Source organism: Pogona vitticeps, chromosome 4, assembly GCF_051106095.1.
Source record: "Pogona vitticeps strain Pit_001003342236 chromosome 4, PviZW2.1, whole genome shotgun sequence".
In the NCBI taxonomy this organism is placed as follows: Eukaryota; Metazoa; Chordata; class Lepidosauria; order Squamata; family Agamidae; genus Pogona; species Pogona vitticeps.
The window spans coordinates 63579992-63601153 of NC_135786.1; the positions used below are offsets into that span (position 1 = coordinate 63579992).

At 41.0% G+C, this 21162-nt stretch overlaps 1 protein-coding gene and 1 long non-coding RNA gene across 12 annotated transcripts in view; one reads left to right on the plus strand and one right to left on the minus strand.

Moving 5' to 3' along the window:
• Positions 1-21162, minus strand: part of PIK3R3 (phosphoinositide-3-kinase regulatory subunit 3) — a 363941-nt gene that overhangs the window by 185465 nt on the left and 157314 nt on the right. The window lies entirely within an intron of this gene.
• The window catches only part of LOC110073779 (uncharacterized), a 281110-nt gene that overhangs the window by 126870 nt on the left and 133078 nt on the right, over positions 1-21162 (plus strand). For 6 of the 9 annotated variants that reach the window (XR_013544884.1, XR_013544886.1, XR_013544887.1 and 3 more), the window contains 2 exons: positions 13364-13462; positions 17204-17328. This is a non-coding gene — a long non-coding RNA (uncharacterized LOC110073779). The remainder of the gene's footprint in view (positions 1-13363; positions 13463-17203; positions 17329-21162) is intronic. The other 3 variants (XR_013544883.1, XR_013544881.1, XR_013544888.1) reach the window with 1 other exon arrangement.

Consider the following 21162-nt stretch of genomic DNA (forward strand, 5'->3'; position numbering starts at 1 on the left):
GCATGCACTCTCCCCATGCATGCCCACCCTAACCGGTCCGCAGTTTGCAAAAGGTTGGAGACCACTGCCCTATAACAAAAAGCCTACATTTCCAGTGCCCATCTGTATTGAACATTTGCATGTGCATGCTACTGGGATACAGAAGGCGTAAAGGCAATTTTAAAGTTTTACACCCTTAAGATGCGAAAAGCCACTTTGTTTCACCCATCTTTGACTCATCTGACTGAGCTGAGGCATGTGGTTTCATCTGCTGCTTTACACATTTTGTTGGTTTCTAAGTTTTTAGTTGATTTGGGTGGGCGAACTATGAAATCTAGCCCCTTCCTCCATCATGACAGCTTGGTATCTCCCCACCCCCCACCCCACCATGTACAAAGACAGTACTGATAAGGAGCAGCTTTACTTGAGTATTGACATGGTATCCCTAACACTGGCCTAAATAACCTGGCATAGGTAGTAGTAGCAGCAAGAATGTCTGTCCTATGCAGTTCCATCATCCATCCACCTTCCATTTTTTTTACATCTGTAGAGAGACTTTGGATGTAACATGTTCCCAATCAATGTTATTCTAGTTACATGTTGTTATGCATAACGAGGAGTGATGACTTTACTTTTTAATAGTAATAGAATGATTAGTGAAGATACTACTTTTTCTGTGTGCAATGAGTTCCGCCACTGATACATTTTCATTAGCCTGAAGTTGGGATGATCTAGGAGACCACATGCAATCTTTCCCCATATCTGAACTAGAGCATCCCTTTCTCTGGTAATGGAACACTGTAAGAACATTGGGAAGTTGAATCTTGCAGCCTCCTGCACTTCCTGGATTGTGTTTAAGCTATTGGAGAAGAAAGAGATGGGGTTTGGTCCTGCTCTGAGTCATGTAGAGCCCGTTTTTAACTTAAAAATAGACAAGAGCACAGACAACCTGCCCACTTTCAATAATTAAAGGTAAGAAATAATGATAACATAACAAATTGTCTCTGAAACCCAAGCAACAGTAATATCAATGATATTCCCGTTGAGAGACTTGCAATAGAAAACATAGAGGCCAAAATCCTGTTGCTTAGTGTAGTAAGTTGTGGTAGAGTAGGCCTATTGAATCAGTGAGGATTTGGTGAGTTAGGTCCTCTGTTAAGTTCCATTAATTCAAATGAGCCTATTCTACTTGTGACCTACTGAACTAAAGGAAGTTTCTGGTACAGCAGCATCATTTGAACCAATGGAACTTATGGAGGAGTTGACTTACTGAATCCCTGTTGATTCAATGGACCAATTCTAGTGCGATTTGCTATGCCAAGCAACAGGATTTTGGCCAATGAGTTACAGTACTTCTGAAAAGTAAAGTTTCATGCTCTGGTGGAGTGGTGTTTGGCTCCCATTTCTGCAATACAGTGATTCCACTGAACATGAGTTATTGGAAAGAAATGCTGTTGAAGAAATTTTTCTGTGTCTTAAACCTGGAATTTTCTTATTGTAGAACTACTTTTGGGGTGAAAATGACAGAAAGCTAGTATAATGTATGGATACTCTGAACATTGCTCTCCCATTCATTTTAAAAAGTGTAGTTTTGACATTGGCAGTGATGTACCAGTGATGTAAATTCACATATATGTACAATAAACTTGGTGCAATTGTAATCTCATAATTTTAAAAATCTTTTTATGATTAGCATCAAAATGCTCTTATGGCTCTATTTTTTTTAAATTAAATATTAGCAGAATACTGTTTAATGAAATTATGTTAGTAAATAATGCTGTCCTGATCATTAGCCACTAACAGTCTCCATGGATTATTAGACATCTCACACTTCAAATGGGCCTCTGAAATGATGGCTGCCACTCAGCGCAGTTTTTGAAGGAAATTCTGTAGTTTAACTGTGAGCTTTATGAGAAATTGCTTTTTGTCCTCTATCCTGCCATTGCCTCCAATCTAATACTATGAAAATGGAAAAAACATTTTCTTCATCCACTTTCTCCATGCTATGGATACATTTGCACATCTCTTCATAAATGTCTATTCTCTGGCCTCATATTTCATTGCAATTTCCCTCTTTAAAGTTACAGAGTACCTGGGAGTATGTATGTAGCTTCCTACCCACCCACATCAGACTAACAGTACTTCACACCCCACAGAGGAATTTCTTCTTTCACCCAGCCTCCTTTTTCTATTGAGCCCTTGGGGAAAATAACTGGCTGTCTAGCCAATGGGGTTAGAGCAACTTGTTCCCATATGAAATACACTCCAAGAGGAAAACAAAGAGCCACTCATACGGTCTATGTGATACTAATCTTATCCTTCCCCCCAGAGGGCATTCCACACCCTGGGTAGTGACACCCAGTTCACACCTTCATATGCATGAATGCTCATAAAGTGCTTTGGAGATGAAAGTGCTCTATATGTGTTAATCTCTGCTAGCAACCAATAATTTAAGCTCCTGAGGCTCCCTTGCAGCATTTTCCCAGGCAAAGATAGGACTGCCTATCAGTCACAGCAGGGGCTTTCCTGGAGCAAGAATTCTGATTGTATTACAATCCTCTGGCTCAAAAGAGATGAAACAAAGAGAAGGAAAGGAGTCCTCGCAGCCTGTATGTATAATAACAAGGTTAGGTGGAAAGGTGAATCCAGAGTTACTGCAAATAATCTTCTCCAATTTGGGTCACCTCCCATCACTCTCAGCTGTCATGATGGGAGTTGTTCCATGGGCATACTGTTTCTTATGATATGGGAGGTTGTAGTCCATCATATGCAGATGCAGGGGTATGCCAAAGTAAAGTTATTTTATACCTTAATGGCCATATACGGTATGTGGAATATGCTAGAAGAAATGATCTATTCATTTTGCCCAAATGTTAGGCCTCAGGGTCAACTTCCTAATAGTGTTTCCACATCCGTACATTTATAATATTTTAAATTATTTTAAAAAGTGATTCCATGAGTTTTCAAATATGGCACAACCACACTGGAAAAAAACAGGCAGGAGATAAGCTAGGATTAGGATAGGCTGGTTCATATTTTTTTTCCATTGACCAAATGACACGAAAGGAAATATGAATCTCCCATCCACATTCCCCCCCCCCCTCACTACTGGGGCTTCTACTTTTTTCCCCAAACATGGATCCATTCATATTGGTTTAGATGGGTGCACTTGGACTGATTCAGAAAAGCCACTGTGCCAGCACACATTTACAGGAAGGAAAAGCAAAGGTTCTCTCAGCAAGATTTTTCTTTTTTAAACAGCTTCTTGTTAGCTAATGAAAGGAGGAAAGCCTTGTTTACAGCTTATTAAATAGTTCTCTTGTAATCATGCCTCCTACAAGGCTACAATAGAGCTGCAAATAAGTTGCAAATAAGGCTTTCTTCCCCTCTCCCTTGTAGTCTGTTAATGTGAAGAGACACAGGGAAACAAAGAGCCTTATCTTTCCTCTCGTTTTTGCATAATTAGAACTTTCAGTTACTTTTATAGACTTGGGTGTTTAGCCTCACTTTATGGAGGAGGAAAATTTTCACATGGTACAAATGCTGTCTTGTGTTGTATTTGCCATTACTTGCGTTAGTGAGGTCTTCCATAATTCAGTAAGTACCTGCTGGAAGGTAACCTCTTCTGTTCACTGATTTATGCTTAAGGCTCATTCTCCAAGTTCTTTTCTGTCTCCTCTTTACAAACTTGCAAGACATGGTCTTCTATGAGTAAAGGGCTACAGTGGCATGATAATCATTTGCATACACGTATCACATTTTCAGAGAATGTTTTTTTAAGAAAACACAGACTAATTTTTTCTTGACAGCTGCTGCCCCTTAGCTCAAAGAGTTTCCCAAGCAAATAAGCCATGTTTGCAAACTCATAGGTATTATCGCTGCTTAGTGGATGGCTCAGAAGGCCTATAATCTGAGCATCTATGACACGGAAGCCCCTAATTGAGCTTCACTGAGAAGGGTGAGTTAAGGCAACGAGGCAATTAGAATTATTGTTAAGGTAATTCAGATGCTCCAATGAATAAGAGAGAAAGGACAGGCAAGGAGAAATTTGGTCACAGGAACCTTGATGGCTGACAGCAGATGCTGCTGTTTCCCCTTTTGTCTTCTTCATGTTCCACTACTTAAGGCTGTATGTCTCCAGGAAATAGTCAGCAATACTTACTTATGTAATGGCTCAAACAATCTGAACTACATTCAGAGCCACTAAATAAAAGGAAGGCGGAATAAATAAAATGAGATTAGTGGAAGCAACTGGTGTGTCACAGTGCCCACCAGAGCTTACCAGCTTCTTTTATAACATTAAGAATGATTTCCTTACCCCCTTCTGAATTTAGGCACTTAACTTTTACAAATGCTACAATATAGAAGCATTATATTTTTGAACAGTAGCCTGGAATAGTGTATATCAAGAATTGGTAACACATGGTCTGCAAGACACATATTCCCCCTGCACCACCGTTCTGTGGGCCCTATAGCCCTCCACCACTGCCTTCTGAAATCATGGTTGCTTCTTCCTTTTCTTTCCTTCTTCTTGCTTCAGCAAAGGAAGTGGGCATTGTGCCCTGCTGGCTCACAGGGCTCTAAGGTGCAGGAAGACACTGTAGCAAAATTGGTGACAAATCTGGGAATGCTAGTGGGACATGCAGAAGCAGTTTGCCTACCCAAAGGATTCCAGGGGTCCAGTGTGGCTCCTCAGCCTCATAAAGTTCCTTATGTCTGGCTTTTACAACCTGCCACCTGTATTTTATCAAGCTTCTGCTTTTAGGTTTCTTGGGTTCCAACTGCACATTATTTCTCTCTCTCTGAACCCATTCCATTTGTGGAAAGGTAAAAGAAAGGCAAGTGAGGGAAGTTCCTTACTTACTTCACTCGTATCAAATTCTACCTCACCATCTTCCAGATGTGATGGTAGAAGTTGTGGTGATGATGAGAAGAAAAAGAAACATTTTCTGTAGTCTCCCTTCTTACATTCCTTTATTCAGACTTGTTAGACTGGACATTTTAAAAAAAGGAGGAAAGAATTACAGAACATGGTCTAACATGTAGTCTGAGAATTAAAATTAGTGCCTTACAAGGCAGAAACTAACTTTCTCATCATATTTTATGCTTTTATGGATATGTATCTCATATTTCTCTTTTTAGTCATTGTTCAATCTTTCCTTTCCTTTCCTTTCTATAGTAACTACATTGGAGCCCTACAAATACCTCATAGCTCCAGCCTTCATTGTTACATAAAAGTTTACCTGTGCACACATACACATACAGTACGCAAACAGAAGACCAAACTCTGAAGCCTTGAGCTCTCCAAGCATTGTTCAGGATTCCCATCATATTCCAGCCACATGACTAATGGGGGAATTCTGGCGGTTGTAGACCAGAACATGTAGAAAACACCACATTATGGAAAGCAGATATACACCTGCACAACTGACACAAACAAACCAGTCAGTTATGGAAAACCTTTTCTTTTGCATGCTTCCATGTTTATCTGCACTGTGTGAATGTATGTTGGCTTAAAAATTATTTTATTTGTCTCAAAACTAAGTGTCAATGAGATATAGTGCATAGAATAGTGATTCCCAGCCTTAGGTCCCTAAATGTTCTTGGAGTATAACACCCAGAAATCCTGGCCAGCACACCTAGTGGTGAAGGCTTCTGGAAATTTGGGGACTCAAGGTTGGGAACCACCAGCATAGAGTACTGGACTAGGACTCAGAAGAACCAGGTTCAAAATCCCTTATGGTCCTGAAACTCACTGGGGGTGACAATGGTAAACTATTTTTTGAACATCTCATGTATCTCAGAACCCCTTATAAGGTTGCCATTAATTGGCTGTTATGTGGCTTGATGGCACATAACAACCACCACATCTTAAAACAGCAATCTGGTCCTCACACAGCTGATGGACGTTACTTGGGATCTACACCCCGCATAAAGGAAACAGTTTGCTACAGCTCTAAATATGTGGCATTTACTCTACAGTGAGCAACTTCTAGAAGTCCAGGGGCTGCACAAGACAATACTTGGATAATTGAAGGCGTCCCCCCCACCATCAAATAATTTTATTTTTTCCTATAAAACAAAAACATGAAATAACATCATTGCTCCCTCCTGTGGGAGTGAGGTACAATTTCACATTTTTTTTAAAAAAAAAATCCTTTGCAACTATTTTAGGCCCAGATGATGCCTTTTCATAAAATGGAAAATAATTGAAAACTGATTTTTTTTATTTGAACAAAAGCCCCCACCCCAAAAAGTTCATGGGGAAGCAAAAACCTACTGAAGCTGGGCCCCAAGCCAACAAAGAGAGATTGGGAGGCTTCGGGAATAATTTTTCCCTGTTCTCTCCTCCATCCCCAAAATCGTTTCGGGGTATGTGAGAGACAAGGAGTTTTCCTTGGTGTAAAGGGTGCAGTGGTCCAATCACCGCTTTCAAAGAATGCAGTGTGGGAGTAAAGTAGGAGGCACAATCTCATATCTTTAAGAGGCAAAGTGAGTCATCTCATGGGCTTCCTTTGAAGGATGCACATTATCTTTAGGTAAGGACCTGTCAATTCTGTTTCCATTTGTGGCTCAGTCATCAGGGGAAACCGTGTTTTCCTTCAAAGAAAGACATGGTGCCACTTACAGTTTTTCCCTGAGTTCTCGTTCTCTCACTGTGCTCCATGCCCCATCCTAGGTCCAAACAGTGATTACTACTCTGAGACAGGGGATTGAAACCTGGCACTGCTACAAGATAGCAGACCTCATACCAAGTTTACAAGCCTGCTAGTTCTATGGCTTTGGTGGGATCCTGGGAACAGGCAGACTAGGATAAAATTCTTATCTCAATGGCAGCTGGTTAGTTGGATATCTCCCACTTGGGTAACACTCCAGTATAACAAAAAGAGCAGCTAGAAATGTGGTTCAGCTTTGAGAGGGAGCTGGTGGCCAGTCTTCCACAGAGTCATGTACAGAAGCAGTTAATAACACACTTTAAATAACCTGCTAACCAACATTTCCTTCATACTCGGGGTGCTTCCAGATGAGGCTGGAAGTACAATTATTTTGTCTCATCCACAGAGGTTTATAAAAGGCTAGCTTCTATTTGTGACCTTGAGTTTTCCCAGTGAGTTTTTTTTTGCCTTTTTTTCTTACCACAGAAAATATGTTACGAAGATAAAGATGAAAGAGGACTGCAACCTCTTTTGACTGGCAATGCAAGGAGCTTACCCCCCCCCCCAATTTGGAAGCACCCCAAATCTCAGAATAACTATTTTTGATAGCCTGATATGCTAAGAACCAGCTTTTTTTCTAAATTTTATTTTATTGAGTTCGTATCTACCCTAACTGCATGACTCATGCAGAAAAGAGATATTGTTATGACCCAGCTGTAGTTCCTCTGCACTCTATTAGTTTCCTTTGCTTTTCTAGGAGATGAATGTTTAGCAGAGATGCATGGGTTTTAATGTCTAAAAAGAAAGGTACTGCAGTTCAGGTCTGGCAGGAAATACAGTGGACCCTCGACTTACAGATGGCTCGACTTAACAGACTTTTCGAGTTACAGACTTCTCTGGCTGCAAAATTTAGATTCGACTTGCAGCCAGAGAATCAACTTACAGACCAGAAAAAAACCAAAATGGAATAAAAATAGAATAAAAACCACTGGTTATGGGATTAATCGGTTTTCAGTGCATTGTAGGTCAATGGAGATTCGACTTACAGACTTTTCGACTTGCAGCCACCATTCCAATACGGATTAATTCCTTAAGTAGAGGGTCCACTGTAACTGTTATTTGATAAGTCCAGATGGGATGGATGTACTTGTGGCTCTTCTGAGGCAAAGTTTTCCTTATCTTAGAGAGGACAACTGCAGCTTTCCAGACAGATTTGTCTACAATACCCATGAGCCCAATGGTGAAGAATTATGGAACTTGCAGTCCAGGGAGGCCCACAGTTCCCTGCTACCCATCTTCAAAAGCATGTTTCTTTGTTCATCTGTTACAGGGTGAACATGGTGTTTTAATAGTTTTAACTGATTATTTTAATATAAAAAAATATTTAACTGTTTCAATGTAACTATTGTGATTTTACTGGTTTGTTTGTTAATTTTTGAATTGCCTTAGGTCTCATAATTGGGAGAAAGGTGATATGAAAACAGAACAGAACAGGCTTGAGATTAAGGGCCAAGTGCTGGTGAGATCTGGAGATACATCAATCTTACAGCAAATTTTAGCCTAAAGTGATGGAAATGAATGCTGCATATATGACATGAAATGTATGATGCAGAGGTTAAATTCCAGTACTGCAGATCATACAATCTGTAGCTAGTCAAAACCAGTTAAAACCAGTTAAAAAGTGGACCAGTGTTCTAATCATCCCACCACCACCACCACCACCACCACCACACAATTTCCTTAATGCCATACATTTTAGGAGTGTAAATCAATTGAGAATTAGATGGTACACATGCACTCAGATTTTGGACAATATAAATAGCTAATAAAAGCATATGACTGTGCCAAGGTTTCAGTAACCGAAACCTAAAGTCAAAACCTTTTGAAAAAAGAAAAAGTTTGTGACATTCAACTCAATCTTGTGCTTATGGAACTGCAAACATGATTGCTGTATTTTAAACACACCTTCAAGAGATAATGCTTGTAACCAGAAGTAATCCTAAATCTATTCCATGCATTATGTGTGTTTTTGCATAAAAAATAGCAACTCTCTCCATATCCTCAGGATTAACACTTTTACAAGATATCAGATAATTAAGATATACACCGAAGATTGTATCACAATTTGATTTTGGCCAATAAATATTTGCAACAGTTCCTTGCAAGGCAAACACTGGATCTACATGTCCAAAGTATTCAATGTCCAAGCAGATTAAGAGACTTCTGAATTGACACCATGCATCACACATTCCTCCTTTAGTCCAGGGGTGGGGGTGACACAACAGGAGTGATTGGAGACAAGAAAGATTAAGAGAGATGTGCAGACCTGGCATAAGATATTTGCTGGTTCCCTTGAGTAACTGCCTTCCAAGTCCTTTGACCAAGGCAGTAAGACTTTTTACAGCAGCAGTTTTCTCCTGCACAAAGTGTCCTTTGCTGTGGGGAACATACAACTGTTCAAGCCTGCAGTCACACATGGCACTGAGTGTTCACTATCCTCCCCCCAAAAGAGGGCACAGCTAACACCCAGTTGTAAATACAGTAAAATATTACTGGCAAAGATAAAAAGAAGTAAAGTGACAGGCGAGTTGTTCAGCACTTGTTAAATGTGCTACGTCCTTGGCCTTTTTGCCAATCTGTTTGCACAACACAAAGTGGGGTACAGCTTCAAGTTTGAAACGAGAAACACTAAGTCACATCACACGATACTACACGACTAACACTGCTGACTCACTTGTCTTGACTGTATGAGAGTCCTTCATCTAGCTGTATAAGCAATGGGGACTTAACTGTGACCTAGTGCAACAATGTGGTTTGTCCTATTTCTGGAGCTTTAATTTGTGCTTCAGATGTTCTTAGCAGGAATATGTATGGTTTAACTTTATGTGCCCTGTTTCCCTGAAAATAAGACCTAACCTGAAAATAAACCCTAGTATGATTTTTCAGGATGCTCGTAATAGAAGCCCTACCCCAAAAGTAAGCCTTAGTTAAGTGAAAGCCTGCCTTCCACTATTGTGCAGCAACCAGAAGAAGATGACATGAATGTATTTGAATAAACATAGATTGTATATGAAAAAAAGCATTCCCTGAAAATAAGCCCTAATGTGGTTTTTGGAGCAAAAATTAATCTAAGACCCTGTCTTATTTTCAGGGAAACACGATATTACGGTAGCTTGCTGGATTAGTATTATAAACAATATGAACAGTCAAGTCTTTTTCAGAGGAATTCTGAGACTCTACATCAGTGGTGCCCAACCAGGTGTTCTTGGATTTTAAGTCCCAGAAACTTCAATCAGCATTGCTGGTGGTGAAGGTTTCTGGGATTTGCAATCCAAGACTACCTGGTTAACCCACAGTTGGGAACCACTGCTCTACATTAATTAGGAGGTTATAATGATCTGAAATAGTAATACCATACTTTGCATCACTTCAGGGTCATTTTTGTGCCACGTGGCCGTAAACGTCTAAGTTTGAACAAATCTAATGAACCACATAGCTATTGCAATTAATGGTGCTACAAGTATCAGCAAACAATTCCATCTGAATTGCAGAAAAACAGCAAGAGTTGCTCTATATCAAATGTCTTGAACTGGTGTGAGCAGGTAAATCAAAATGCTTTATGCAATTGAGTATTTTGTTTTGTGGGGCTGGTTTTAGCTGTTTGTAAACTGCTGAGAGTACTACTCCGGCATTAATGAGGTGGTGTATAAATTAAAGTAATGAATAAAACATTCTGAAAACCTGGACGCAATCTCATGCCCCTTCCCTGCAAAACTGACCTAGGGCAAAACACAACAAGAACACACCTTACATGATTTCCCCAATATATCGTAAATATGAGGAAACCCACCCATCACAGTTCCTCAAAAGAAGCTTCAGAGAAGTGTCACAGAAGGGTAGGGTATGCATCTTGAACAAGATCTTTGTTTCAGTCATTTGTTTATTTGTTTACATAGCATTTAGCTGTTAAAAGTAGATGGTGTTGGGTTAGTGAATGGGCGTCTTAGCTTTGCAGGTTTCACTGAATATATGAGCCTCTCTGCTTGGAACATATGGGGGTCTGCTGTCTTGCCCTCACTACCTCCCAATAGGCACCTGATGAAAGGAAACAGAGGCCCAAAACAAAATTCCACTTTATCACTCCCTTCCTGTGCCTTGAAGAAAATGCAGCATTGGCCTATTGTTCGTAATGTGCCTACGTGACACCCGATATCACCACTCATTTCTTGAACTTCCTCTGGAAAGGCAGCTTGGCTCCCTCAAATGGTGGCATAAAAACTCTGGGAGAATTCCCAGTCACTTGCTTTCTACCAAAATAAAGCAGCCACCCCCACAATATAAATCTCATCCATCCCTGTGCATGAGGAAGAGGGAGAAAAAGGAAGAAGCGGTGCTTGTTTTGTAAGGAAGATTGTTAGCTGAAAATGGATATAACCACTAAACGTTACCACCGACATTCCCATTGATCCCCTGCCTCTTTGTCAATGGAGGACTTTTCTTGGCCTATCATGTCTGAAGTCCGAAAACCTCTCTTACTGGAAGTTATTTGTCAGGAACAATTCTGCAATAGATTGGCTGACTGGTAGATGAAGGAAGATGCACAGGATAACTTAATTGAAGCAGATGGATTTGGATTCTGAAGCACAATACAAAGGCTCACCTGCATCTAATAAGTTTCTAAAAGTTTGTCTGCTGTGGAAACAAGAAGTGGGTTGGCTTAGAGAAGAAGCACTGAATGGACATGCTGGTCAAGGCATTGCTTGACTATGAGGGCATAGAAGTTGGGGCCAGCTTGAATTCTTGTTTACAAAAATACAATTCCTCTATATTGATTTAAATTGGAATAATCTGGATAGCTCAGTGGTTGAGGTATCTGGCTGCAGAGTCAGAGGTTCAGTTCCCCACTGTGTCTCTTGCAAGGAGAGCCTGCCTATGTGGCCTTGGACAAGATACATAGCCCCACGGTGCCCCCAGAAAACAGGAATGGTAAATTGCTTCTGAGTGTTCTCTACCTGGAAAACCCTGAAAAGTGTCACCAGTAGTAGTAGTAGTAGTAGTAGTAGTAGTAGTAGTAGTAGTAGTAGTAGTAGTAGTAGCAGCAGCAGCAGCAGCAGCAGCAGCAGCAGCAGCAGCAGCGCCCTGTTTCCCCGAAAATAAGACCTAACCTGAAAATAAGCCCTAGTATGATTTTTCAGGATACTCGTGATATAAGCCCTACTCCAAAAATAAGCCCCAGTTAAGTGAAACCCCACCCTCCACCATTGTGCAGCAACCAGAAGAAGATGACATGACTGTAAAATAAAACATCCCCTGAAAATAAGCCCTAGTGTGTTTTCAAGAGCAAAAATCAATGTAAGACACTGTCTTATTTTTGGAGAAACACGGTGGTGGTGGTGGCGGCGGTGGTAGCAGCATTAGTAGCATTAGTAGTATTAGTAGTAGTAGTAGTAGTAGTAGCAGCAGCAGCAGCAGCAGCAGCAGCAGCAATAATATTAACCAGAACTCTAGAAGATGTCATTAGACAGGTGGATGGCTGATGACCACTTAAAGAAGACTCTTACAGTCTGGGGGAAAAAAAGAATTTCATCCCAAAGGATTAAATGCATTATGATGTGGGAATGAACAATACATAAGAAATATTGATGTACCTGCTCTTGAGTTCTATTGCTAAGCCTACCGTGGCTCTGCAGTCACCCCATCAGAGAACTGAACTTAGCATCAATTGGTTCTCTCACTTCCAATGGAAGGAGGCTGTGCAAAGTGCTGATTGTTTGGTCTTTGTGACCCTTGCGAAGCCTGGGCTCCTAGCGTGCTATGAAGAATATCGATTGCCTGGACCTTATGGCAATCAAGAGTTTACTTGCAGACAAACAAAGTCCACTGGTTCTTGTAGATTGGTATTTTTTAGAATACCAGTCTACCTTTATTCCAAAACATTAGAACATCTTGAAAATACATAGAAAATGTATCGTTACAGACTAAACTACACGTTGATGTCCTTGGAGGCAATGGATAGCCTAGATCCATTCCAATCAGAGTTCAGGTCATAACATGGAACTGAAACAGCATTGGTTGCCCTACAAAATGATCTCCTGAGGGAGGCAGACACGAGGGAGTAACCTCCTGGTTCTCCTGGATCTTTCTTCACCCTTTGATACCATCAATTATGGTATCTTTCTGTGGTGGCTATTGAGTTTGGAACCTGGGAACTACATCCTTAATTGGTCCTTCCTTGGGGGCCTACCCCAGAGGGTACAGCTTGGAGAGGCATTATCCGTCCCATGGGATCTCTGTTGCAAAGTCCTGGAGGGATCAGCTGTATCCCCATTGCTTTTTAATATCTGTATCTATAGATATAATATCTATATTAAACTGTTAAAATATTAAGGCTTTCCCTTAGTGACTGACTGTTTGAGAGGAGTTCTTTTTTAATGGATTGTTATGCCTTGTTGCTTTTATATGTCTTTTTAATATTGATTTTATTTACCATTTTAATGTAACAGCTGTTAAATTCTTCTATTTGTATACTGACTGTTTTTGCTTTTAAATATTGCCTTTTTAACTATGTAAGCAGCCTTGGGTCCTTTTTAAGGAGAAAGGTGGAGTAAAATATTTTAAATGAATATATAAGAAACATGAAGCTACTGGGAGAAATCATTTAGAGTTCATTGTTATCAACATGCAGATGACACACAGCTCTGTCTCTCTTTCTCTTCCTTCCTCTGCAGGTGATGCTGTACGATCACTGCCTAGTGTCGATATTGGACTAGACGAGAGCCAAAAACTGCAACTGAATTCAGTTAAGATGGCAATCCTGCTGTTCAGAGGTTAGAGGGGTATTTTATTTATTTATTTATTTTATTTATATCCCGCCTATCTAGTCAATAGACCACTCTAGGCGGCTCACAACAGGGGTACAACAATAACTAAAAACGAATTTACAAAAAAGAAAACTTTCAACCATGAAATTATAAACTAAGAAAAAGAAAAAAGGAAAATCAGGATTAGCTAAGGGGGGGTGGGGGGAAGGCCTGCCGAAACATCATTGTCTTTAATTGCTTTTTAAAAATACCCAGCGAGGGGGCCGCGCGAATGTCCGGGGGAAGGTACTTGACCCTGAAGGGCTGGGATCCAGCTCTCTCTATGGAGGTGCAAATATCTGCTGTGGTCAAGAGTGCCTTTTATCAATTTCAGTTAGCTGCCCAGTTGTGCCCCTACCTAGAAATACCTAACAACAGTAGTTCATGCATTAGTGATCCCTGAAATAAATACTGTAACACTCTCTACATAGGGCTGCCCTTGAAGTCAGTACGGAAACTTCAGCAGCCCCAAAATGTGGTGGTGAAACTGATTACAGGCACCAGGATATGTGAACACATATCCCTAGTCTTGACATGCCTTCATTGGCTTTCTCTTAGTTTCCATGCTCTATTTAAGGTGCTGGTAATAATTTATAAACCCCTTAATGGTTTAGGACTTCAATATTTGGCATAACGTTTCTCCCACAAAATAGCTCCCCACCCCATCTGCTCCTTGCAGTTCTTAATGTTAAGAAATGTGACACTCAATGAGACTAAAAAAGTCAACACTAAGAACTAGCTTCCTCAGTCATGTGCCTTTTCCTCTGAAATAAGCTTCCCTACCTACCTAGGTCCACCAGGTGACATCCTTCTTAGTTTTCAGAAAGTCAATTAAGACAAAATTACTGTATTTTTCTGTGTATAAGATGCCCCCCCACTTTTCTAACCCAAAATTAAGAAATCTGAGTGGGGCTTAGCATATGTAGGGTAAAAAGGATCAAAGTGCTGCAGGATGGCTTTAATCCCTGCTTTCTCCCTTTGTGCTAAGCCCCACATGGCTTAGCTAAAGAAGGGGGAAAGGGATCAAAGGAATTCTACAACTGCGCAGTCATTTTGATCCCTTTCCCCCTTATACAGCCATGGGATTGCTTTGATCCTTCCCCCCTCCTTTTGCTAAGCCCCATGGGAGTAGAGGGGAAAACAGGGATCAAAGCCATCCTGCAGCACTTTGATCGCTGCTTTCCTTTTGCTAAAGTTTAGCAAGTGGAGGGGAAAGCAGGGATCAAAGCCCTGCAGGACCACTTTGATCCCTGCTTTCCCCTCCACTTGTTTTTTTCTCCCCAGCTTACTTCTGTGTATAAGACGACCCTCAATTTTAGTCTAAATATTTTAGACAAAAGTATAGTCTTATACATGGAAAAATACGGTATCTAAAGCTGCCTTCTACTAGTGAATAATGACCTGAGATGTTAAAATGCATTTAATTTGTGTAGTTCTATTTAAAGATAGGCAGTAACAGGGCTTCTTGTACTTTTTGTATTTTTATTGTATTTATTACATTGTGTTTTTATTCCATGATTTATTGTATGTTGTGAAGACCAGAGAGTGGTAACACTAATGGGGCAGTATAGAGGTGGGATGGATGAAGATATCTGCAGTTTCCTCTGGTTCTTTCTTTGTACATATAAGTAACTGTGGTTCCTGCACTACAAGAAGATTCATGTGGGCATAATAGCCTCTTAATCCTACAATTTAATGGTTTCTTTTCTATTAAAATTGTCCCTCCCAGTGTTTTTCTCCCCAACAGGGGAAAAAAGAAGTAAAAATATGGGAACCTGTAGCCTTTTCTCTTACAGTCAGAAAAAGTCCCTTTCCCCATTTTTAGCAAAAATAAAAATAAAAATAAAAAACCTGTCAAAGAGGAAAGGATTAAAACCAATCAGTCCCCTGCGTGTGTTTTCTACTGCAGATTGGGACTTCTGAAGCTGCACTTTGTGATGAAAAGAGAACATCAAGGAAACACTAAGCACAACTAAACATTAAATGCTGTTGGGTCCTAAAATAAAATATGAGCTGATTACTTCATCCTGGAGCACATGCCCAGTGTGCAATGATGAAATCACTCACTACAGATCAAGAACATTATGATTTGCAATCTTAGGCCCTGGCAGTTGATCACAATCACTGGATATACAGCAGGCAGCTGTTTGAAAGTGCTCAGTGTGTGGCCAGTCTCCTTGCTGGATCCACGCCATAGCAAGCAGAGTATGTGCAGCCACTACCTCACATATAGGACAGGTTTGCAGCCTGCTAATACAAGACACCCTAAATATGGATTTCTGTTTGGTGAATCAACCATTACACAGTGTCTGTAAGCATATAAGACAAGAAGTAAATTCCAATGATCTTCTGAGTTTAGGTTTGGGCTGTATTACACCGTTTGTGGGATACAAATAAGTAGGAAAATAGGATTAAATATTTCATTCAAGCTGCATTTCTGACACCCTCTGTATACAGAGTGTATGTAGAGCAGGATTAGGAAAAAGTACTTCATTGTGGAAATGGCCCCTATCCTTCACCAACCGAATGGTGTCGATCATACACCTTGCCATTCAAGACAATGACTTCTCCTTCTTTTTACTTGTCTCTGTTGCCACAAGAAATATTGAGTCACCATATACTCTGACGCTGTGCCACTCCTACTCACTGCAACCAAGAGCAAAGCAAGGAAATAAAATCACTTATGACTTGAAGGAGAAAATTAACACATGAACACACACAATTGACACTAACCTCTCTAAGAACTAATTCAAAGTGTTTTTGGAACCTTGGGGAAGCTTTCCAGCTGGTTTAGGCCATGTGTGAGTTCTCTCTCTCTTTCCCAGTTCTGTCTCTGGAGAATTAAAAGGCTAACGTTTCAGGCGTTAGCAACTCCATGACTTTGGGAGTTAACAGCATGTTTATATTTCCATCTCGTTTCCCCAAAAGCTCCTGAGCACTTCCTGAGATCAGAGAAGGACAGTGGGTGAGGTGTGTGTGTTCATTTCTCCTATGATCTCAGGCCAAAGCTTTAACCAATGCCCCAGGAGATCAGCAGAGGGCAGTTGGATGGCCTGATAAAGAGCAGGGCAGCTGGGAAGGGAAAAAAGCATCAAAGTGCCTTAATGCTGTTAGATCCCACATCTGCTGTCCCACAGTCCTTTTTATACACGTGAACATACAGAGAAACACACACACACAAATCTTAATTCAGGCAGCCTTCTTGATTTAAAAAAAATTGAAAAGGAGAGTTCACATATCAACTGCTTTGTTGGCCTTCCAGCAAGAATGAATTGCTTATCTACTATACAAAATCTTAAAAGCAGATATGAACCATAATTTGGGGGAAGGGCCAGAAAATACAGGTTTTAACTCTTACATCAGAATTATAAAACCAGAGAGCTAAGGGTCATATTACTTGTTCCCTAGCCACTTCTATACTGGCTTTCTTCATCATTCATCTAGACATTTTGTGTGGGCAGTATGCACTTCGCAAGCTGCCTGAAGCCTTCAGGGGTCCAAATGCAGCCCCCATCAACCCAACACAGTATCTTTTGCTCAGAAAATCCTCTTGTCCCTTTCAAGGGAGTGTGGGAGGCAAGTTGACATACAGTATTGTGGAGAGTTCCCAGCACCCCTGACGCTCGCTAGAATCTCAAAAATTGTTTACATATAAGAATGTGGGCACATGGAGACGTCTTTGGTAAAATAATCCTTTTTTTAAAAAAGAAAAAAATGGAGGAATTGAGGAGTACAGGAACAGGTGTAGCCTCAGCGCATGTGGCCCTCAGACCTCTGGAGTTGCCTACCTCTTTTTGAAGGCTAAGAATGGAGAGGTAACCAGATATTTACAGGTGAATATATTTAATTGATACAAATGATAAATTGGCAACCTTTTCCTTCCTTGAGGGTGGTGTCTCTGCAGCAGTAAAACTCATAAGCTATAGTAGTAAGACAGAAACATAATGCTTACGGGATCTCCTTTTCACTAGAACCTCAAAGGCCTACCAGCTAGACACTGGTGCAAAATAGTGGTTTAAGGAAACAGAGATTACAGTGAAGAACAAGGTAGCATATGGTCAGAACAGGACCTTGTTTTCAGTACTATAACTGGAACCTACACTGAATCCTTGCACACACAAATTCACTTCTATTTTCTATCAAGCTTTCTTGATTATAGCAGCCTAAATGGAATGGTGGTGGGGAGATTTTTTGTTACTGGATTGTTAAATGATGGTAACCAGAAATCTTTGCTAATCTATTGTAAATGAACCTGAGACAGAACCGTCCTTGCATTAAACAAAATAAGGCAACCGCCTCAAATGGCAATTTATGCAAGAATTGTAAATTTGCTGCTCTTCCTGCCCTCTCTGAATCTCAGCCACTTTTGGAGCTGTCACTGCTGTCAGTATTTTTAAACTGCTACACCTTCTCAGCACCAGGCAATTTTTGCCTGTTCAGGTAAACTTCCTGTACCACATAAGGAAATTGACAGCCACAAGGCATGTCTAGTTCTGAGAGGTCAACACAGCCCAACAGTTAGAAAACAATTGGTTTTATGAGGAGAAGTGTGCTCACAGTCCTTTCCATAGATGTTCCCAGGCAAGTGAGACTGTGAAGAGATAGTGACAAAGGCAGGGGAGGGGAAAGGAATTAACGGAGGTGGAGTTGCCCAGGTAAAGGGGCAAAGGAAGAGGCAGAGGCATAGGCAGATAGCAGGAGAGGCAATGATGCAATGCAACAGAGCTTCTTTCCTGTCATAGATTTGCTAGCTGACTTGCTAGGTTTTGGTGTTACAACTGCCAGGTGGCCATCTTCTTGTTAGAGGGATTGCTTGTTAATAGCCTTGGTTGACCATTAAAGTTCCTTGAATGGGATTGATGTTTAAGAAACTGGAAAGTGGGATTCCCTCTGCGTTTTTGAATGAGATCACCATTAAGACCTTTTGGCAAATGACATTCCTTCAAATGAGGCGAGGGGTTAGATATATGAGTGGAGGAACAAGTGAGAGAAGCATAGCATTGCTAATGTTTGGAAAGTGGCGAGGAGAAAGACAGAGTGCTTTCAGCTAGAACAGGATGTGTTGCTTTGATGGCATGCCCAGTTTTGCTCTCTGGACAATCTTCTGACTTATACGAGTGCCTGTTAGCCTCCACTTCTGTTCTGTTTGTCTATCTGTAAATAAAGCAAATATAACAAAGGCACACTAAGCTTCCACGGTTCTCCTATTCAAAGCAAGCTAAAAAACAAAAAATCACTAAAGGTGTGATCAGAAGGTCATTTAGCCTGCTCTTTGGTCTGCTGTGGGGATAGGTTAGTTCAGGACGGTAGTTGAATAACAAAAAGACAAAAATAATGACTACTGAAGAACTACACAACTTTAATGGTGACAATGAAGAAACTGAAATTGTTAAAGATTTTGTATACCTTGGTTCAGTTATCAATCCAAGATGACAGTCAAAAAATTAGAGGAAGACTGGGAAAGGCAGCAATGACAAATTATAAAAGATCAAGTGTAAGGAGACCAAGACCATCCACACTATCATATTTCCAATCACCATCTGTGGGTGTGAAAGCTGGGCAGGAAAGAAAGCTGACAGGGGAAAAAAATTGATTCATTTTAAATGTGGCACTGACTGGAGGAGAGCTTTGTGGATACTTTGGACTGCCAGAAAAATAAAAAATGGGTCCTAGGGCAAATCAAGTTTGAACTGTCTCTGAAGGCAAAAATGACAAAACTGTGGCTATTATACAGTGGTGCCTCGACTTACAGACGTCCCTACTTACAAAAATTTCAAGTTACAGAAAGCTCCGGCTGCAAAATTTTGGTTCGACTTGCAGCCAGAGCTTCCACTTACGAAAGGAAAAAGGCAGGGGGAACGTGCGGGAAATTTTAATTTACTAACTGTTGGTGGCAAAGAGGCTGCTTCTTTGTAGCTCTTTCACCCCAATGGTTAGGGAAAAGGATGTGGTGGGGGTGACCCAGAGCCAGGAGGCTTGACCCTCTTGCATGCTCTGGCAGCGGCGGTGTGGGAGGCAGCGGTCGCCCAGCGCTGGGAGGCTTGAGCTGGCTGGGGTGCTTCGGCAGCTCGCCTCTCGGCTTGTCTTCTTCTCTGCCATTTGAATTTCCTGCCATGGGCCCACGGAGGGTGGCGCGGAGCAAGCGGGAGGCAAGCCGGGAGGTGAGAGGCCAAAGAAACCCAGCCAGCTCAAGCCTCCAGGCGCTGGGTGACCGCTGCCTCCACCACGGCCAGGGGCGAGCGGCTGAAGCACCCTGGCTAGGCTCAAGCCTCCGGGCGGCGGCAGTCGTGGTGGCGGTGGAGCCAGGGCTGAAAAGAAGCACTGGAGGTAAGGTGCTGCTTTTAGCTTTTTACTGTTTTGGGTGGCTTTTGCAGGGTGGGATTGGGCTGGTGGGGTTATGTTTACATTTATTTTTAGATATATATATTTTTTGCAGACCCAGGGCCTTGCAGTGTTTTTTTTTTTTTTTTGGGGGGATGGGTGGGTATTTTTTTTTCCTTCGGCCGGAAAGGATTAATCTGTTTTCAATGCATTCCTATGGGAAATGGCAGTTCAACTTACGGAAATTTCAACCTACGGCTGCCGTTCCAGTACAGATTAATTCCATAAGTTGAGGCACCACTGTACTTCGAGCACATCCTGAGTAGGCAAGATTCACTGGTAAAAAAATTATGCTGGGAGAAATTGTGGGGAGCAGGAAAAAAAGACAGACCGAATATGAGATTGATTGGCTTCTTAAAGAAGCCACAGGTTTGAGTCTAAAAGAGCTGAGCAGTGTTGTTGAGGACAGAACATTTTGGAGATTGCTCATTCATAGGGTCACCATAGGTCGGAGGCAACTTGATGGCATGTAACAACGAAGAAGGACATAGTAAACACAGTCAAAACTCCTGAAATATTTACTGTGGATATTATGGCTGATTCCCTCTTCTTCAGTTGTTACAAAGAGCCATGGCAAATCTATAATGAAAACACAGTCTTTTGCTGTAATGTTGAATACTACTCTGAAGACTCTTCAGCCCAAAGAACTGGATTAAGATATTCTAAATAAATGGCAAATGAATGAAATAATGTGCAAAATGGCCCAGAATGTTTAGGATTATCTGCGTGATAACCAATGGACAGAATCAGAGACACTGAAAATTAAATCCAGAGGCCCCTACACATTGTGTACATTGACTTCACAACTAATTTCACAGCTGGAGATAAGATCAACAGACACTTTTGTGACAGGCAGAATTGTGACACACCAATCAAGGTCACTTGTGAGTAGAGAGGGAATAGAATCCTGACAGAGCACTGAGAATGTATTACAATCTACATTGCTTACTCAGGAAATGGAAACTATTTGTTTCCAGTAGAGAATTGGCAGAATAATTTTGCTGCTGGACTGAACTGGGATCCAGAAAAGCTGCTCCTATTCATGGTATAGGCAGGTTGTTTCTTTTACTTAAGTGCAGTAATCAGGAAACAGAAGAGCTTGGACTATTACAAACTGGAGAGCTGAACAGGTGAAACGGGTGTAGAAGGAAACACTCAAATACTGTAAGTTGAATTCAGACTGGGTAAACTAAAACAAATGCAGAATTTGGCATGAATCGTATGCAACATGAGTTCGCAGCTAGAACAGCAAGGTATGTCAAAATATACCATTAGAACTTGCTAAA